At 34.3% G+C, this 19,695-nt stretch overlaps 1 long non-coding RNA gene across 1 annotated transcript in view; it reads right to left on the bottom strand.

Annotated features, from left to right (window-relative positions):
- Positions 1 to 8,656: 8,656 nt before the first annotated feature.
- Positions 8,657 to 19,695, bottom strand: part of LOC134472932 (uncharacterized) — a 37,594-nt gene continuing 26,555 nt past the window's right edge. Inside the window, exon 4 of the long non-coding RNA XR_010042966.1 lies at positions 8,657 to 10,492. This is a non-coding gene — a long non-coding RNA (uncharacterized LOC134472932). The remainder of the gene's footprint in view (positions 10,493 to 19,695) is intronic.

Raw genomic sequence — 19,695 nt, 5'->3', positions numbered from 1 at the left:
ATTGCTGTCATCACAAACTTAGTCATCACAAACTTAGTTGCTTGAAATACCCAATTACTAGTTTAGATTTTAACTTAAAAGCTCAAATGTGGTGTGACTGATTCTCTATCAGAGAGTTAAGGTTAAGGTATTGCTCAGGCTTTGCCTGGAGGAAAATATACTTATAAGATTACTGAGGTTTTGATGAAATTAAGTTTCTGTGGTTATAAGACTGAGATCTTATATTTTTACTCGCTGTCAATTGAGTTCTACTCTCAGCTGATAGAGGCTCCCTATGTCCCATGAAATTTTCTCTCATTGGTTATCCAAACTAGGCATAGAGACAATCACTCATATCAAATCCCATATTTAGGATCACTCTTAGCCTCTAGGGGAAAGGATCTGTTAAGGGCTCACCTAATTAGGTCAGTCCCGTATGTCATCATTATCTTGTATAATTTGACTTGACTTGGGACCTTAACCACGTTTGCAATATCATTTCATAACATCAGCTAGATTATTGTTTAAGGAACTGGGAGAAGATACATATTAACTATGACACAGGAATCTTGGAGGCTAAGGTACAATTCAGCCCACCAGATAAGAATGACATAGTTTGGCTGGGTTTCAAATCTGTTTGCTGAATTAAAACCACTGTCTTTAAAATGATAAGAAAGAAATAATGATAAAAAGGACAATCTAATATAGTTGACATGGAAAGGAATCAGGAATGTATAGAAAATATAGAGCAATATATTTGGTACAAGTACATAATTCTTAAAACTATTTTTTAAAATGGATAAAATGATTTTTTAAAATTATGGTTGTAGTGCCAAAAGAGAGGACTGCTTGTGGACAAATTTAGTACTTTTATCATGTGCAAGTAAGAGAAAGATAAATTACATGATCTGAAATTGGGATGAGGGACTGATGTTGAAAAATAGCCTTGTACTACAAGAACTCAGTTATGAAGAGAATCAGATCAAGCTGCCTATTGCACTCCTAAATGGAAGGTTAAGTGTAGGTGTACAATAGAAATATATATGTTCAAGGGAGCAATGCACACTCAAAATATAAATTGTAGAGTCTTTAAATTAAATAGATTTTTTTAGTTAAAATTCTTTTTTATTAAGTATTCCTTAGGCATTTCTTGATTGAGTATAACTGACAAAATCATATATATTTAAGGTATACATAATGTGTTGAGATACTCACATATTATGAAATAATTACTACAATCAAGCAAATTAGCATGTCCATCACCTCACATAGTTATAGTAATTCTCAATTTCCTCTGAATAGAAATATTTTACAGTAGCACAAATTGGAAAGTACTCTCAAACTAAAAGAAAAAATGTGTTTAGTCTGTCACTCCTAGAAACACAGAAATTCCATCTCACTTCAGTGAGAATAGTTATAGGGAATACAAAAAAATAATACATGGAATGAGGATGCTGGGAGGAATATAAATTAATAGAGTCAAAACCTAAAGATAGAACTATCATATGATCCAATTATACTACTTTGCTTAAAACCATATATATACACATGTACATATACTATATATATATATATATATATATATATATATATGTATGTATATACATATTCAGCATTCTGTGGGCATACCTGTACCAAAATCACAATAACAAACATACTCAACTAGCTTTTGCAATCACAAACAGATGAATGGATGAGCAAATTCTGGTATATATTCACAAAATAGTATTACTCATCTTTCAATAGATGAAGCCATGACAGTCTCAGGAAAATGCTAGGAATTTGAGATAATATTAAGTAAAACAAGTCAGTGATAGCTGGCGATGGAAACACATTCCAATAATGTTATCATGGGGGGGATGAGGCAGAAGAATCACTTGAAATTCCAACCGACTCTGAACTACATATCAAGATCCTGCATCAAAAAAACATGCAAACAAAACAAGCCAGACTCACAAAGATAAGTAACATAAATACTTCCTAATAAATGAATCCTAAAACAAGATGGCCTTAAAATATAAAGAAGCTATTGTTAGCAAAGGGAAGGAATAGGCAGAGATGAAAGGAGAGAATGGAGGCTAAAGGGGGAGATGGAGAAAAAGTTAATTCAATTAATCAGTAATAGATAATGATGTCAACATATATTTATAGAGGTGAAAAGTTGTCCAGTACACTCTGTTAAGAGAAACTACAAGTTAGAAAGCAGTACACATGGCATTGCTATGTTGTATTTTAGAAAATGTACTCACGTTTGGGTACACCAGGAAGTGACCTACAGTAGCTTGCTGCAGACCACGAAGGTGAGATCGCCAGCACTCCTCTCTGCTTCCCCCTTCAGATGCACCACGTTTTCTTCTCTCTTACACTTTGTGCTTCATGCTACCAGTTTTCATGGACCACATTTGGAGGTTTTCAAGTAATTTGCATGGAGAGGAAAAGGAAAAAGATAAACGTTTGAACAAAGAAAATTGAGGGTAATACTTTTCCTACCTGTTCCTACATTTCTCTGATTCTGGTTATAGTCGATTCTTTATAACACATCTCTCATCATATGACTTCACTTCGGTAATGTGTCTCCAGTATGGCTCGTAGAAAAACGATGGATGACTTTATAACTAGAGAAGAAAAAGGACTTGAACAGCATTGCTTTCTCTGCCAGAAATATTACCACTACGCCTAAATAGGAAAGATAAGCAGAGAAACATTTTATTAGAAAATAATTATTTCATTAAGATATAGCTTACTGCACATCCATAGTATAAAATTACATCAAAGTACGAACTGCTAACAGCTTAATCTTCTCAGTTTAATATAATTTGGTTGAACGTTAATATAATTTATAATTCAATGATAGCCATATTCTGCTATTGGTTTGTAAAATCTCTCACATTTTAATAGTTTTTGTCAGCCAGGATAAAAAGCTGGATCCAGAACGCCATGACCAGTTCCATGGCTCCCGTATCTATAGATGCTGTGCATTCATTTCACTCAACACATCTTTTCACGCCTGCAAGCCCTTTTAAATGTTGCTCATTCCTATCTTCGTCTCCCATTGGTGGTTCTATAGCTCTACTAATTGTAGTTAGTCTTTGAAACACCTCCACTCAACCGTTTGAATGTGTCTGCCATGATCCTGCTAACCCTGAGGCAGTATATAGACAAATAAATGTACCCCATCGATTGAGCACTGGAACATTTCAGAAAAAGTATTGCAGAACTAAATAAGATTCATTGGACCACTTCTAAAATAAGTGGGAATAAAGCATCACATTCTAAAAATCAAAGAAAAGTCAAGAGCACTGTGACTTTGTAACATGGTTTTACTGCATCTTGAAAATGTGGGGCGAAACACTCATATTGGTCTTATTACTCTAGAGGAAGTGGTGTACTTGATATGTACAACTTGAGTGGATGGTATTGGACCTGTGAAGAAAAGAAGTAGGTTAGGAGCTAGATAGCCAAGTGACGTGAAAAGATTTTCTATTTTCACTTTTTCAAATTGGAAAAATCATACTACATTCTAGTAATTCTGAGAATGAGCACAGAAAATCTTTCAATGTAAAGTATGATAAAGATAAAATAGATAAGCAACTTCCTCGTTATAACAAGTGTCAACAATGAAACATTGTACTTTGGTCAGAGAATAGAGAATTTGTAGCCGGCATTAGTGAATAAAATGGAACTACATGCAGGGAGTGAATAAATGCTGGGTATTAGTGTGACTTTATATTGTCTTCCTGTGCCAGTAAAGTAGAGAGAGCGAGATCATCAAGCCAGAGAAGATGAAAGCAGTGCTGAACGCTCCAGAGAGGTGAAAAGTAGTGAGTAAATGACCTGGAAATTGAAAGTCTGGGTGAGAGTTGTAAAATACGGATGCCAAGCAGCTACGAGTCACTGCAATATAGAAATTATAAAACTAAAATGAATCTGATCAAAATGTTTATTTCTATGCTCCAGCCATGTTTGGCTTTCTGTTTCTAAGAACAGAAGAGATTTCGATTAGCATAGCTTTGAGTTTAGGCACTTAAATATAATGAAGAGAGAGTCAGCTTTGAAACTGAGGCTGGGTGGAGAGTAGTGGCCTCAGTGACTGTAGGATTTGAGCTCCTAAGGACGAGAAGATTTGAGAAGAGCAACACAGTGGGTGAATAATGTGGGATCTATTCTTGGCAAACATTATTATATGATTGTATTGGTTTTTGTCAAAGTAGAACAAATGTATTGGAGAGGTGGAGTGCTGTGGAATATCTGAAATTAAGGTCACCCACAAGTTTCAGTCATTGGTAGTGGCAAGTCCTAAATCGTGCCCTGGCAATAAGAAGTGGAGTGTCAAACAAAAGGTTTTGGGACGTGAGGGGCTGCAAGACCTGAGAAGACAGCTCAGAATGGTTACAGACACTGAGTGTGAAGACAGAATTAAAACATTCAGGCAGCAGGATGAAGTATCTGGAGACTGAAACAGAGAGGAGTGAGACAGCATGTTTGTTAGCGGGAGGTATTTACAAAATAGCTAAAATAATCTGAATATAGGAATGAAGTACAAGGAGAAAATATATTGTAGTGGTGAGATAGAAATGGGAGAGAAGATTACTAAATTGAAAGGGCAGCAGGGGAAGCAGTGTGCTCCAAGCAGTCAGGTCACAAGCAGAGTAAGAATGAAAAAAGAAGCATTTATAGATTCGCTTAAAAACATAAGGAAATGTCTTTTGGAAGAATATGAGTTCTAGAGGGATCAGTGGAAGTATTTTGCAAGTTAATACACAGGGTCAAAAAAGGAGCTCCTAGAGCTCAGGCCCTTAGAAGTTAGCCCAGCCTCCAAGTCAAGGTTATTTTGAAAGGAGCCATAGCCACTCACAGTAGACTTGCAAACCTAGAAAGACATTGCTGTACTTTCCACATCATCAAGATTTTGGTGCTGTGTTATAATAGCATACTTGTCCAAGCATTTTTACCATTTCCACATGAAATGTTCCTATTGGTATAGGTGAAGATTGGAAAACAATGATCATGAGGATTTTTAGAGTTTCCATTAAGATTATTCACAGTATGACCTATGTCTTCCTATTAACAACTATTAAATTTTATTTTTAAAAAGTCAAGGGATTAACCTTTAATACTTTATTACTCATACATTTGTTCTTGTATTCTCACGTCCACACATGTGTCCACTGAACACTGATTTTATTTCTATATAATGCTTACATGATGGTGAGTTTCATCTGAAATTTTCTGTCTTGTAACCAACAAGCAGATTATTTTACACAAATTGTATATGGTACTAGAAATAATTGTAGATGGTTAAATATTATTATTCAGTTAACAAAAGTGCAAAATGTGCTCCTTATGAAAATTCCAAGTTAAGGCATGTATATGCCATGCAAGAAGAGTTACAAAAGAGAGATTTCCATCAATAAAAATCTGAAACAGCTAGCTCAAGGCATATTTAACAAGTGCACTCTCCCTGTTCTACCCAAGTTGAACTAATGCATTTAAAAAATAAATCAGATATTATTTTATTTAAAAAGGATAATGAACTTATATATTTTCATATACATTTGGTAATAATGATGAATATGCTTGTGTTTCTTACTTTAAAGACTTTTTGGTAGCCTGAAGTTCAGCTAACTTGCTTTACATCTTGCAGATATGCAAGCTCTTTCCACTAACATGAAAGTAAAACTGTAGTTAAACTTACTGGAAATTTATCTAATGTTTTCCTATCCTAGTTCACATTTTTTTATTTAATTAACTATGAGCTGTACTATGTTAAATCCTCGGTGAATTGTTAGAATTAAAAATGAGTGAAATGTGGGATGTGCTTGCTGCTGACTTCTTAATAAAGTGATTATCGTTAACAGGTTTTGAGATCTATTATAGGTATTTATCTTTAATTAATTCTGTTAATTAGTTTGACATCTATGGTTGGATGAAGCTTCTGAATGGTATTTTTAATTTTTCTGGCATATTACACTGTCTTTTGGAGTGTAATATTGCTTTTTTTTTGTTAGTTATAGCCTCAGGATGAAGAAAGAAATAATGTAAGGGTTTAGAAAATGAAATTCATGAATAGAGTAATTTGTGCATTTGGAGAATGTTTTCATCATTTCACTTAGGAGGACCATCTGATATTACTTGGTGATGTGCTGGTTAATCCATCTTTTATGTTCTTTAGAGGGACAGAATAGTGTATAGCCCTGGGATACACTGTTACAGACTTGGCATTAGTGAAAGCCACTTGGCCTGAATTATGGCACTAGGCCAGCCCTGAAGACATGAAATCAGTCAGGTTTCTAAAAAAGAGGTAAGAATAATATTGTTCTCAAGCCCTAATTTCACACATCATCACTCAAAACATCTTCAATGTTTACAGCTTCTTTTAAATCCCATTTATCAGCATTCTTAAAACTGATTTGGGGCATGTTTTGTTGTTGTTGCTGCTGATGCTGTTTCTATTTTGTTTTAATTACTGTCATTGGTATTATAGCATAATTAACATTTTACTATTCTTTTTATTGTCAACTGAAGTAAAGCTAGACTGAGTCATTGGCAGGTACTCTTCCTCTTATATCACTGAATTTTTCTCATTTTTCATACAGATCTAGTGGCCATCTGTTCTAAATTCCCATCTCCAAGTTAAGTGTTTGCCATATAATGAATTTGGAAAAAATAAACCCCTACCTAAGATACTTTAAAGCATGTAGTACATAAAAATAATAGCTTGTTAATAACATGCAAATTGCTACAGAAAGTTAAATTGACTTCTCTAGCATTTGAGCTAATCTGTTTATTAATTGACATCTTTGCACCATTTATAGTCTATACTGTCATAATTTGAATGGCTCTCTGATTTTTATCAAAGAACTGAAGTGTGAGCTTGAATACATAGGCTTTTTATGTGCCAGAAACTGCCTCATTATCAGTCATCAATGCAGCTGCCTCCTGGTAGGCAAAACAATTGAGCAAGGTAATAACCTAACTATGAGGCTGCAGCTAGACTGCTTTTATATGTATCCAACTGTGAAGTCAAGTGAGGCCATTCATTTATGCCCATTCAGTGTCATGTCAGTGCAGCATTGCAGGGACTCTGGGCCACTAGGGGATGTCTATTTAGGGCTCTGAGAAATTGGTCTCAAGGATACAGAGTGATGAGTGAATTCCTAACCACTTATATGACTGCACCCCATTAATCTCTGGTTTACTGTAGTTTTAATTTTAGTATCAACTGTGATGAAAACACTATTGGAGTCTTTATTCAGCTGTTTTCACGTCTAAGAAAGAGGAAGAAGAAAATTAAGGTCAATAATAGAGATCAGTGATGGTGAACCTTTGAGTGTTACTGTGTTTTTCTTTGATGACAAAAGATGTAATGCTTTTTCCAAATTAAAACTTCAGTATGCAGGTTAATTACAGTGTTGGCACCTTGTAGTAATAAGTGGGTTCTGGGTTGCAGTTTGGGCTCCTAGTCTCTGAAAGGTTAATATTCACTAATATAGATAAATAAAAACTTGGAGACAGGAACTTGGGGTTTTTTGGGGGGGATATATTGAGTTCAACATGGTAGAAGTTTTAAATTTCTATTGATCTTTCAAATACTATACAAAAGATTTGTGCTGTAAAAAGAATTTAATCACTATTCTTGAACATATATTATTTTAAATAAAATATCATATTTAGGCAATATATTTTTCTAGAATTTTGAGATCTAAATAAATATGTGTTCCAATCATTATTTTGATTACTGAAATAATATGGTTGAGCTGAATATGTACGTAATTCATCTGTTTTATTACATGAAAATCATTTGATTAAATGAAATAAAAATATTCAATTTTGACACTCTAAACAAAGGCCAACCCTAGCTTTAGACAAACCCATTTCAATGAACCACAAATCAATAATTTTTAATGTAATTATTGGTTAAATAGTTTTTCACATTTCTGTAAATTGAATGTAATTTCACTTTGAAGGAATACATGGTAACTCTTGGTCCCTTGACAATTGTCTTCTCAGTCAGCTTTGGATTGATTTAACATTTTTTGATTTGTTAATTATTTTATCAAGATGGATAAATTCACCTAAAGAAAACAATATTGCATAACAATTAGTAAATAAAAACAAATACTGGGGGGCTGAGTATTTAGCTCAGCGGCATAAGCGCCTGCCTTGCAAGCAGGCAGTGATGAGTTCGATCCCTGGTACCGATAAAAACGAAAAAAGACAAAAACAAACAAACAAACAAACAAACAAAAAACAAATACTGAGCTGCCAGAAGGTTTATTGGTTATGATTGCCATAGAATATAAATTTAAATAACCTGATCTTCTATTTCTTACTCCAGTTCAACTTGTTGCAGGATAAAAAAGGTAAACTTTTCAATTACAATGTAGTTATTTTTTAGACAATCTTTTAGCTTATAATGAAAGTTGATTTTTAATTTTACAGCAAATCTTTTACAGATACCATAAAATATAGTTACAGTAATAATTATATAATTATAGTTATATTAATAATTAAGTTTATATAAATACATTTTAACAAGTTATATTTCTAAGTAATCTTTCTAAAATTAATTTATTAAGAAAGAATATTTAGTTCATAATTTATAATTCAAAAATCTCTTTAAAGAAAAACATCTTCGTATGAATGAGAATATGCTAAATTTTACATTATTGGAAAAGGAAAATGGAGTGAGTAGTTACAGTTAAATATGGGACTGAAATTTTGAAGTGCTGTTACACAGTAGTATTAACTATAATAATATGCTGTACATTTCAGAAACTAGAATGGAATTTCAAAGATTTTATCTTAAAAGTAATAAATGTTCTAGGATACTGATTTGATTGTTCTGATTTAAAAATTGGATAAGTTCCACTTATTGAAAATATGTTACGCATTAATGTGTAAATTTTTTATGTATCAGTTACAATTATTTTTATTTTAGTTAGAGTATTGTTTCAAGGTAGAGCCATTTACCTAGAAATGCCTCAAGCTTATCTTTTCATGGCAGAGTAGTACTCTGATGCATTTAAAAAAAAAAAAAAAAACACATCTTCTTTATCCCTCCATCTGTTGATGGGCATTTGGGCTATTTCCAAGATACTGCTATTACAGATTGTGAACCTATAAACACAGTGATGCAAAAATTGCTGTGGTATGATGCTTTTTATTCTTTTAGGACTATACCAAGAAGGACAACAGTTAGGTCAAATGGAACCTCTAGTTGTAATTTTTTGAGGAATCTCCACACTTATTTTCACAGTTATTGCCCCAGTTTCCACTCCCAGAAACAGTGGAAAGGTGTTCCTTTTTTCCCCACAGCCCCACCAACATTTTTTTATTGGTTGATTTCTTGATTCCAACATTTTTTCCTGGAGATGGAATCTTAGCATTGTCTTAATTTGCATCCCTCATGAAAAGTGATGTTGAACTTTTCTTTCCATATATTTATTTGCCTTTTGTACTTCTTGATCTCAGAAGAGTCTGTTCATTTCAGATGCTCAGTTTTGGACTGGATCTTTAAATTTGGGTCGGGAAGCTCTGTGTAAATATTGCGTGTTTCTCTAGTGTGAGGAACCAAAAGTGTAAATAGAAACAAAATACATAATATCTATTGAGAAGTAGAAAGAAAATGCTCAAATGAGAAGAGGGACAAAAGAGGCTAGGGCAGTAAAGAAAGGACACGATTTTAAGAAACAGAGCTAAAGGAAAAAAAGGAAACAAAGCTTGTTAAATAAGGAGATGGAGGTGGCCTAATGGGAAGAGTGGGGAAAAAGAAAAATCAATATATATTACGCAAGGTCCAAATTCCACAAAGTGAATGTTACCACTATGTCTGACAAGAATGTACCAAAATAAAATAATGTAAAAATATTAATACAAGTTTGCAGACACAGTAATGGATAATATCAGTTTTGGTTACAGTCAAAATATTAAGACAGAAATGGTAAAATCATCACTGGGATATGTTTTAAAATTATTATAGAAGGATTAACACAGTAACCTATTCAGCCTTCCCCAACTCAGTCACTCCAAATCCTGCCTTTTCCTCTGGTGTTCACACCTTCTCTTCTATGCAAGCAATGTAACATCACTGCACATGACTTGTGCGCACTGTGGGTTTGTTTGGAGGCAGAGAGCTGCTTAGGGTGAAGTAAGCCACTCCACCAGACGCACCAGAAAGTGTCATGGAATACAACTTCCCCTGGGAACAAAATATGGAGACAAAAAGAGGAAGAACACATAGAGATGAATAATTCTAATTATAGTTCCAATTTTGACTTTATAATCTTCAACCTAGAGTCCATTTTCTTTGAAGCATCTACAAGTATATTAATACTTTGTAATACTTTGGTTCAGTCAGAGTTGTTGTTGAGGCCTTGGAATGTTATCCTTGCATTTGTAGTACTTCCACATAATCTACAGCTTTGTTTTCCATGCTTAAATTATCAGTAGTTGAACGTGGCCCCCAGAAGTTCCACCTTATGCACAATTTTGTTTTCTTTGTTGAGTTTACCTGTGAGTCAAAAAGGGCCAAAATAGTAAATGGACAATTCCAGAAAATATTTAGAGTGTTACACTGCATACCATTCTGCATAGTGAGGTTCAAGGGTTATGAATTATCACTTCATGCAGCATATTCAAGGTGGGCACACTGATTGCCCATTAGTCATTTCCTAGATATCTTACTCTTGCAATACACAGATTCCATAGAGCAATGTTTGCATTTCAGTAGCCACAATGATATGTAATAAAGAGTAAGTCATTCATCTCACTTCTTACCACTTACCATTTCCCATGACCACATGAAATACAAATACAGCACAGTAGGATATTTGCCAGCAAGGGGGGAGCCAATACCATATTGATATAGGGAAACAAAACTCCCGGCCTTCTATATGTCCAGTACAAGTTTGTGTTCTCTAAATTCAAAGAATGAATTTAGGAACAACGGAGTTTAAGAGCAGAAGTATTTATTGAGAGAAACAAACCTTCTATCTGAGAGAGAGAAAAAAAGGGGTCCAGTAAACCATGAGGTGAGGCAGGTCTAAAGTGAGGAAAACTGAGAACTCTCAAAGCAGATGGGCAAAAGAGGTGGGATAGAGCGATGGTGAACCAAGATGTGCGATTGTTCAGGTAAAATTGACAAATTAAGGGCAAAAGGGGAAGTGAGTCACACAGTAAGACAGTGTTCTTACAGATCAGTGGCTCTTCCTGCAGGAGATTGGAATGGTGACTCCTGGCTTCTCAAAGTAATCCAAACCTAATCTCTAATGTTTATAGTTAGGGTGTGGTTGCATTTGTTTTGTCTTCTGTCTTAAGATCTGGCCTGCTGCAAGAGTTGTGTGTCTTCTTCAAGGTCACAAGATATCTGGTCCTCTGTGCCAGCTTCTTCAAGGTCTATCCCTGTATGACTGTGTATAATATTTCTAATGAGCTCAGCTGCCCATAGCATCATTACTAAATTTATTTAATTGTATTGTGTTATTATTGGTGTTATCTTATTGTGTCTAACATAAATTGAATGTTATTATCTATAGGTATATGAGGAATACATTATAAATGAATCAATATTGTAAGTGGTTTCATGTCTCAGCTGGAGGTCTTGGACCATTTCACTTGTATATAACAGGGGCCTACTACACTTCTCCTGAATAGCCATGAGGCTGTTTATGTGGATTTAATTTTATTTCCATGTGCTACAATAAAGCATGAATTTTGGAGGGACGCATGCCATTAATTTATATGATATTTTAATGGACTGTTTAATATAAACTTATTTAAAAAGCATAAATAAAATAGACACTGTGTGATCATCTAGAGATAGTCCTAAATAATACTTCAAGGTTTATCTAGTGTAACCTATAGACAGAGATTAATTCATTTCTTTGTTTTCTATACTGGAATTGCCCACCAATTTTAGATAGGAAGCCCAGAAGCCCAGAACTTATTTTTCCTCCAATATCTTTAGCTCTCAGGTGTTAGATCTCAGGTGTATTTTTATTTAATTGTGTTTTCATTGAGAACTGAATCATTTGGTTTTTTAACACTATGCAGATGCATTCTTAGGACCCACAGGAACTTGGATTAATTGGTAAATATTTGGCAGTCCAGGAAAATGTATCCTGGAGCAGCAGTTGAAGTGAACAAGCTGTCTCTGATGAACAGCTTCAGATAAAGTAGTATGCAATTTTTAGATTGCTGGACAATGGTTAGGTTGAAAAACTTCTTGGAGATGAACGAATTTTCAGAGATTAGTATATGTAGTCTATATTGATTTTTTACACATGCAGGCTTTTAAAAAATAATATAGAATTTCAAATATTACAGATATATTTTGACTAAAATTTATTTATGTTTTTGTTGTAATAAGACCTATACTACTATCAGGATTACATATTTGGTATTGTAAGACTTTCATATTTATTTTGCACAGAAAGTGTAATATTTAAGACATATTTCATTGCTTGTGGTTTTATTTCCCAAAGAAGTTGTCTATATACTTATTTTTTATTGTTATCCCAAATTCTTTATTTCTAATGACTAATTATAGTATTTGTTTTTATACAGCCTTATTATTTTTCTTACAGATTTGTAGGAATTACTTAGTCTTATTATTAACTAGCTATATGTCTTTGCTGTTTTTTTCCTTAGTATCTTCTCCAATGTTTCAGATTTTCTTATTTTTTTTTCTTAAAATATAGATTTGGAGAAAGTAAAATGGGTACATTATTTTCATCTCCCCGCCTTTTCTTCTGGTTTGTATCTGTTTAAATAAACTTTATCTACTTGGTATCTTGTTTATATTCTAAAACTTTAAAAAAAAAGACAATATGATCATTGTTTTATTTTGAATTGACTTCAAAAGGTAGAATATCTATTAGAATTTGAATGTCAATCTAGCAAAAAGTCACAGAATTCACCCTCAGTCTTTCCAAGTTTTTCCTAAAGCTGCCTTTTAAAACATTTACAGGCTTGTGACCTCAGGATTGATTCTATCATCTGTTTTCCTTTAGTTGCCAGGAAGATTAGAGGTCCTAGTTATTTGTCTGACTGTTATCTTATACATATTGTCATCTCTGACTTCATCTGCATCCAAATAAGGTAAGTTACCAATAGCTTACGCCTTTTCTTTGTACATAGGCATGGTTTTTGGTTTCGGTACGACACTCCTGCTCTACCTCTGTACTTGAAGCTCCAATATTTCATGTCACAAATAAAGTTTTGCTGTTTTCTTAGAACAGGTTCAGAGCTTCTCAAACTTTAACATGCATGGGTTTTAGCCAAAAACATTTTTAAAATGCAGTTTTAAATCACCATGTCTGGTGATGCTATGGTTTGTGTTCGGATGCCCACCTCCCATCCCAAGCCTCAAACAATCATGCACGCAGCTGAATTTAGCATTTTTAATTGTTTTTCTGTCTAGCACTAGGACTGGTGGTCTGAGTGCTGCACCCACTCAGAAGTAGATCCTGCATGCAATGTCAGAGTATAAAGGTGGCATGCTCTTTCGCTTTTGTCCTGTTTGCTTTTGCTGTTTGGGCCACCATGAACAGCTGCCCGGGTGCCATGCTACCCTGCCTTGGAGCCAGCTGATTATGGACCGAATCCTCCACAGACAGTTAGCTAAATAAACCTTTCCTTCTTTCGTTTTTGGTGTCAGGTATTTTGTCTCAGCAACGAGAAAAAAGTAACCAAGACAGATGGATTCTACACAGCAGTTTGTATTGCATTGATAACAAATTACCAAGTCATACCAATTTTGTTGGTTTTAAAACCACACTTTAGCAAGTTTCTCATGGATTATCTAATTCAATTAAAAATATTTTCCCTGTTATTTTTGTGGCATTATTGGAATTATCCAACCAGATTGTAAGCTCCTTGAAAAGAGTTATATGGGATTCATATTTGTGTGTGCATGTGTGTTTCTCTCTGCTTTCATAGTATCTTTCACTTTTAGTAATCATTCCTTAATATCATTTTATAATTACTTTTATGGACTGAGTTTTAAAAGATAAGAAGAAGGAAGCCTCAAAATAAGCAATACATCTTATATTTTAGGTGGTGTGTGACTGTATGATGGGTGGTGTAGCATGTTATGAGTTAGGGAATTGAAGTTATGAGAACAATTTAATTTGTAAAGGCTAATATAGTGACTTTCAGAAAGAAAACCAACAAAGCAGAATAGACAGTGCATATGGAGAGACATTTGCAAGCTGAACTTGTTAGTATAAAAACAAAATAAACATATGGAGTAATAACCAAATGATTGGAGTGGTATCCAGAGACCATGGGAAGACCAGAACACTTGTAAAAGATGCCAGATGTGAGCAGCTATGATCAAGAAAGAGAACTGAGTGCCTCTGCTCAGAGATTCACTCCTGGTGAAAGTTTTTCACTTCCTAATGAAATAAACATCATCATATCCACATATATAGTAATTTAAAGTGAAAGAGGAAAATATAAAGAATTAATGATGTATAGACATTTACTTGAATACAAGCATCTTAAGTGTATAAAATGCCTTAATAGCACATCATATAAAATATAGCTGAAGTGAAATGACTTCTTAAACATATGAAGGACCTGGTAAGATAAGTCATTTATTTTTCATGGATTCTTGGTGCCAAACATAAATACTGAGATCATCTTGACCTCCACAGAGGCTTTGTACTCTATGCCTATGTATGAGTTCTTATCAGAGTACTGGGAATTTGCCAAGCTTTATATAAAACTGCAATGACTTTTAAGGCCACTCAGGCCATTCCATCTACTTAGAAATGAAATTAGGCTTCTTTTTGTAGGTTTCAAGCCATCTAAATTTAACCTCTATCTAGTACATCTTTAGCCATCAAAATTATCAATACTGTGAGTTAGAGGTAAAAAGTTTAGAGTCAGTCACCAGAAGATACAATTTTTAAGGTCTTTTATGAAGATTTTTCACATAAATTGGTTTTGCAAACACATGTAGAGAGAAATAATTAACTTTGAGGGTCACAAAGAGATGAGAATATATATATGTAGGCAAGACAAGATTTTCTTCCCTTATCATCCATTTTTCCTTTCTGTTCACTTAAAACATAGAAAGGTGATATTTCATAAGACAGAGAAATAGACAAATACTTTGTTTACCTAACCAAATATTCATTCCCATAATTTGTATTATTAGCTTGATGCATATACCTATTTGCTTGTAGATATTTACTTTGTAGGTTATGAAATCATTTAAGCCTCATTTGCTGGGTCCTAGAGATATAACAATATGATGCTGCTTTCGTTTTAAGTCACAAGCAGATGGAAGACAGTTTAAAAAAATGAAAAAGGAGGTTTCCTGGAAAATACAATAGTTTGAGGAACCAGAGGCAGGAGAAAATTAGTTGGTCCATAGCCAAGATAATTTCTACATGGACTTATTGGAAAACAAAGAAATGCTTTACAGATGGGATTCTGGGTATCGTGTTGAATGCATGAAAAGCAAATAAAAATTGCATGATTGGTCTGTATGTTGTACTTCTTCTCATTCCTAGTGGTAGTGATTAAACTTTTAGGTTGTGTTGTACACAACAGAACTCAACGTAGAGATTTGTATCCAAATTGACCTTTGAAAAGCAGAAATGCCACCAGTCTTTGGAAGGTCATATATTTCTGAATGATGAGGAATTTCAAAACAATGGCAGTGTGCCACTTTTTAATTCTCTTTTTTTCTCTATTTGTTACAGTTACCAAATGATACTTCAGACAATACAGAAGATGACCAAGCAGCAAACCATCATGAGCTCTTTTCCCTCTTCCCAGGAATGCTTTCGGTCTTTCAATGTCAAGGAAACTTTGTTAACTGTGAGGCCAGACATACATCCATAGTTCCCTAGCTTTATACCTCCTTAGATTTAGGGCGGTTTTCTTGTAAAGCAAAACACAAATTTCAGCAGACAATTTAGAAAAATAATTAAAAATGATTTATTATTATAGAGCAAACAATAAAAATCATAGTACTTATGCCATTACATTCTCAAATAATTTAAGACTCCTAATATACAGAAAGTTATTTTGAGTTCTCAATATGTTACATTTTTTTAAAGCTACTGATCAATGTGGCTAAATACCAGTACATTCTGTTCTGAGTAGATAAAGCCTGAAGTTTATTATCTCCTTTAGTGTTAGTAGACATTTTTAAAACTATTTGTTCTTTCTGTGGTTAGCAATACTTTGGTAGAAATAGTCATTCATGTCTTCTCTGCATTATTTTCAAATAATTTGCTCTTTTCCCAACTTCTCTTGGTCCTGCTGCTGATCCATACATTTGAATTAACTTTCTGCCCCTACCAATATGGACACAATTTATAGAGATGATTATCCCCATTTATGATGACACATTGATCCAAATCTCTCTGTTAATTAGGAGCAGCAGAAATGCAAACTTCAAAATATGTCCTGGATTAGAATAGAAAGCAGTAGACCTCTGAACATACTGAGATTTCATTACTATAGACATTCATGATGGATCGCGATTTGCAAATATTTTAATACATGAACGTGAAATACAGCAGTGCTGGCAGAGCCCAGCCTTTCAGGGTGTCTAGCAGAGTGGGAAGGCAATTTATTATCATAGATGTTACAGTTATTGGCCATTTCCTGTACGGTAGACACTAAAATAAATACAAGCTGTAGATCATCACATTTATTTCTAATTAGCAAAAGCAAACAAATATACCACAATATTGATGAAGTATGTTTTGCATAATAATTGCAGCTTTGAGGACAGTAATGCTTAAGTAAACCAAGTAAATCAGATAAAATCTTACAACCACTGAATGAAAAGAATTGAAAAATCTAACTACGATTCCTAAATTTCCAGTTATGATTGATTAGTTTGGTGAACATTATTTTCTTTCCACTCAGTATACATTTTACTATTACCTCTATGATTCTGGATGTTTTAGAAATAATTATGTTGCCTTCAACTGCAGAAATGGGTGCTGATTTACCATAATTCAGTTTGTCTGAACTTACCTATTTCACTATCTCTTGTGATATCACACACTGCCCCAACATTTAGTAATTTACAGCAACAAGAAATTTATCACTTCTTATGTTTTTGTAGGATGCCTGAAGATGAGCTCTATGTTTTTATCTACAATTGCAGTTATGCAATGCAAAACTAGGCTGCAGGGTCACAGACTCACGTAAGCGTCACTTTGTGTCTCATACTTTTAGCAATGATGACTGACAGTGTGAGCTCATCCTGAACCCCCTCCTCTCTCTCTCTTTCCCTCTCCCTGTCATTCCAGAGTATTGTCTCTTTAGGTGTCTTGTGTACTTTCCTGTGTTATCACTGCTTCTAGCTCTTCTATCAGGGCTATGGAACCTCTTACACTGTAGAACAGCAAATCCAAAGACTCAAAAGGCACAAAGATCAAGCTTTGTATAGTTCAAAGATTGCTTGAAGTAGTTGGAGTCTCACCACTCATCTAGAGTGATTGGATTAGGGGAGATATAGAAATTTAGTTGATGAAAGAGTAGCAGAGCCTAGAAATATTTGATAATTTGGCAAAATGGGATTATTTTCCTTTAGCAATAGATTAGACAGACTGTAGCTTTTAAAAGTAATTGTCCTGTTACCATGACAGGCATCAATATTAGAATGAAGGTGACTCTAGAAGGTTGATAAGCTTGGAAAGATCCTCAATGTTAATAAATTCTAGACTATGGTACTATGGATGTAGAGAATATGTTTTGAAATTTGTGGGGCCATACACTTCAATGGCAAGTACCAAAGCTACCATTTCAATGTGAAAGCTGACAGAGATCAGAGTAAGCAAATGTGTGTGTTGATTTCCAACAAAATTTCATAAAAAAGTGATTATAGGCTTTGGGGCTATAATTTTCTAATACTTGTTTTAAAAGATTAGAATAACCAAAGAGTTTAGAAAAGAATAGGGGCCATGGATTTACCTCCGTGGCATAAGTGCTTGGTTGGTAAGCACAAGCCATGAGTTTGACCCCCAATATGAATAAATAAATTTTTTAAAAAAGAAAGAAGAAGAGGAGAACAAGGTGGGAGAGGGCGAAAATTCTACTATCTGCGTACTGTAGACTATAATTAGTCTAGGGCACCATATGGACATCAGCCTAGGAAAACAACAAGGTATTTTGATTTTTGAAAATGTTATAGATTATTGTAATGTGCAGGAAAAAATGGTTTAAAGTGGTTAGGAACAGCACAGAAACAAATCAGAAAGGACACTGACCCATTAAAAGAGGGTAAGAAATGTGGCAAAGGAGAACAAAACAAAATTAAGACTTTGCCTCCAGGAGAATACTGTTAAAACTTCTCAGGGAGTAATGAAGATAATAATAATAATAGTAAGTATTTAAAATGTTGGTCATAGTATCATTGTTAACATAAATTTACATGTGATGCTTGTGAGTACCCATTACACTTTTATTTTTTTTGTGATTTACTAGTGAATATTTTGTTTTTTAAATTTATTTTAAAGAGCATAAAACAGCATACAACCAAGCAAAACAAACCAATATAAGAGATATAGGCCTATATAACAGCATGAAATCAACAATAATTACCATAATGCCTTTTGATATCTTCAAAATAGATGCAGATAACTTCAGGCACAGTAAAATTCAAATAGAATAGAAACAACAAGACACTGAATGCAATAAAAGTCTTCAAAACGAGCCAATAGCATGTCCCAAATTGCTGCCATGATACATCTTATTATCTTACAAATAGCTGCTCCTGCGATCGCATTTGACATAATCAAACAAAACAAAGGAGAATAAAACTCAGCCCAACAAAACAATGGAAATGATACAGGACTTCCAACACATGATCATAGGAAATCAACAATGGTCACAATCATACCACTAACCTCTGAACCCATGATCAGATGACTGCACCGAGACCTACAATGTTAGTGAAACACCAAGAACCACAGGCATCCAATTGCATTTCACCTCCATAGCTATCATCACTGTCTTTGTTTATCTGGATAAGCCAGTCAGTTATGGCGGGGTGGGGGTGGGGAGGCTGTGGGATGGTACTTCTTAGGGCTAGAGTCTGCTGTTCCAGTCTGGTGGGGGTCCACACATAGCGCTGGTTCCCAGGCTGGGTTGGCTCACCCAGGCACTTTTAAAGTCCCTCTTTTGTAAGAGATGACTAAACCAAGAAATGCAGATGGAGTAACTTGCCAAAGATTACAAAGCATGCAATGGCAGAATTGAAAAGGTCCAGTTTCGCAGTACTGTACTTTGTCCAAATGTGTTAAGAAATCAAGAAGGATGGCCATGGTTTATAGCAAAATAAAGGGAAAGTTTACTTAAACATAAATTTCAGTGATGGGCTGAAAAAACAAAATAAGCATGTGCAAACTGGGGAATGAAAGAATGGCGGAAGTAGTACGTTTAATGTCATTCTTGTGTGAAGTTCCATTGGTGAGTGGAATATAGTGCTTCATACATTCAGTAAAGTTTATGAAAAATGGTCATTTGTAATAAAACACATCCCAGGCACCTGTATAGAATTTGAGTGCCCATTACCGTATTTAATTTCTGAAGGAATTTAACAAAAAGACAGTTTGAAAAGAACACGTGACACATGAAGCAGAGGTTTTGAAAAGTGGGAGAGATGAGATCCATAATGAAAATGAGAGCCTTAATCTTGGCAGAACAAATGTTTTAATTATTTTTACACATAGATGGAAG

The sequence above is a fragment of the Cavia porcellus genome, unplaced genomic scaffold, assembly GCF_034190915.1.
Source record: "Cavia porcellus strain 051 isolate PalLab524CR breed Dunkin Hartley unplaced genomic scaffold, mCavPor4.1 scaffold_2, whole genome shotgun sequence".
In the NCBI taxonomy this organism is placed as follows: Eukaryota; Metazoa; Chordata; class Mammalia; order Rodentia; family Caviidae; genus Cavia; species Cavia porcellus.
Note: the sequence above shows the minus strand (reverse complement) of the source record. Positions and strands in the feature narration are given on the sequence as shown.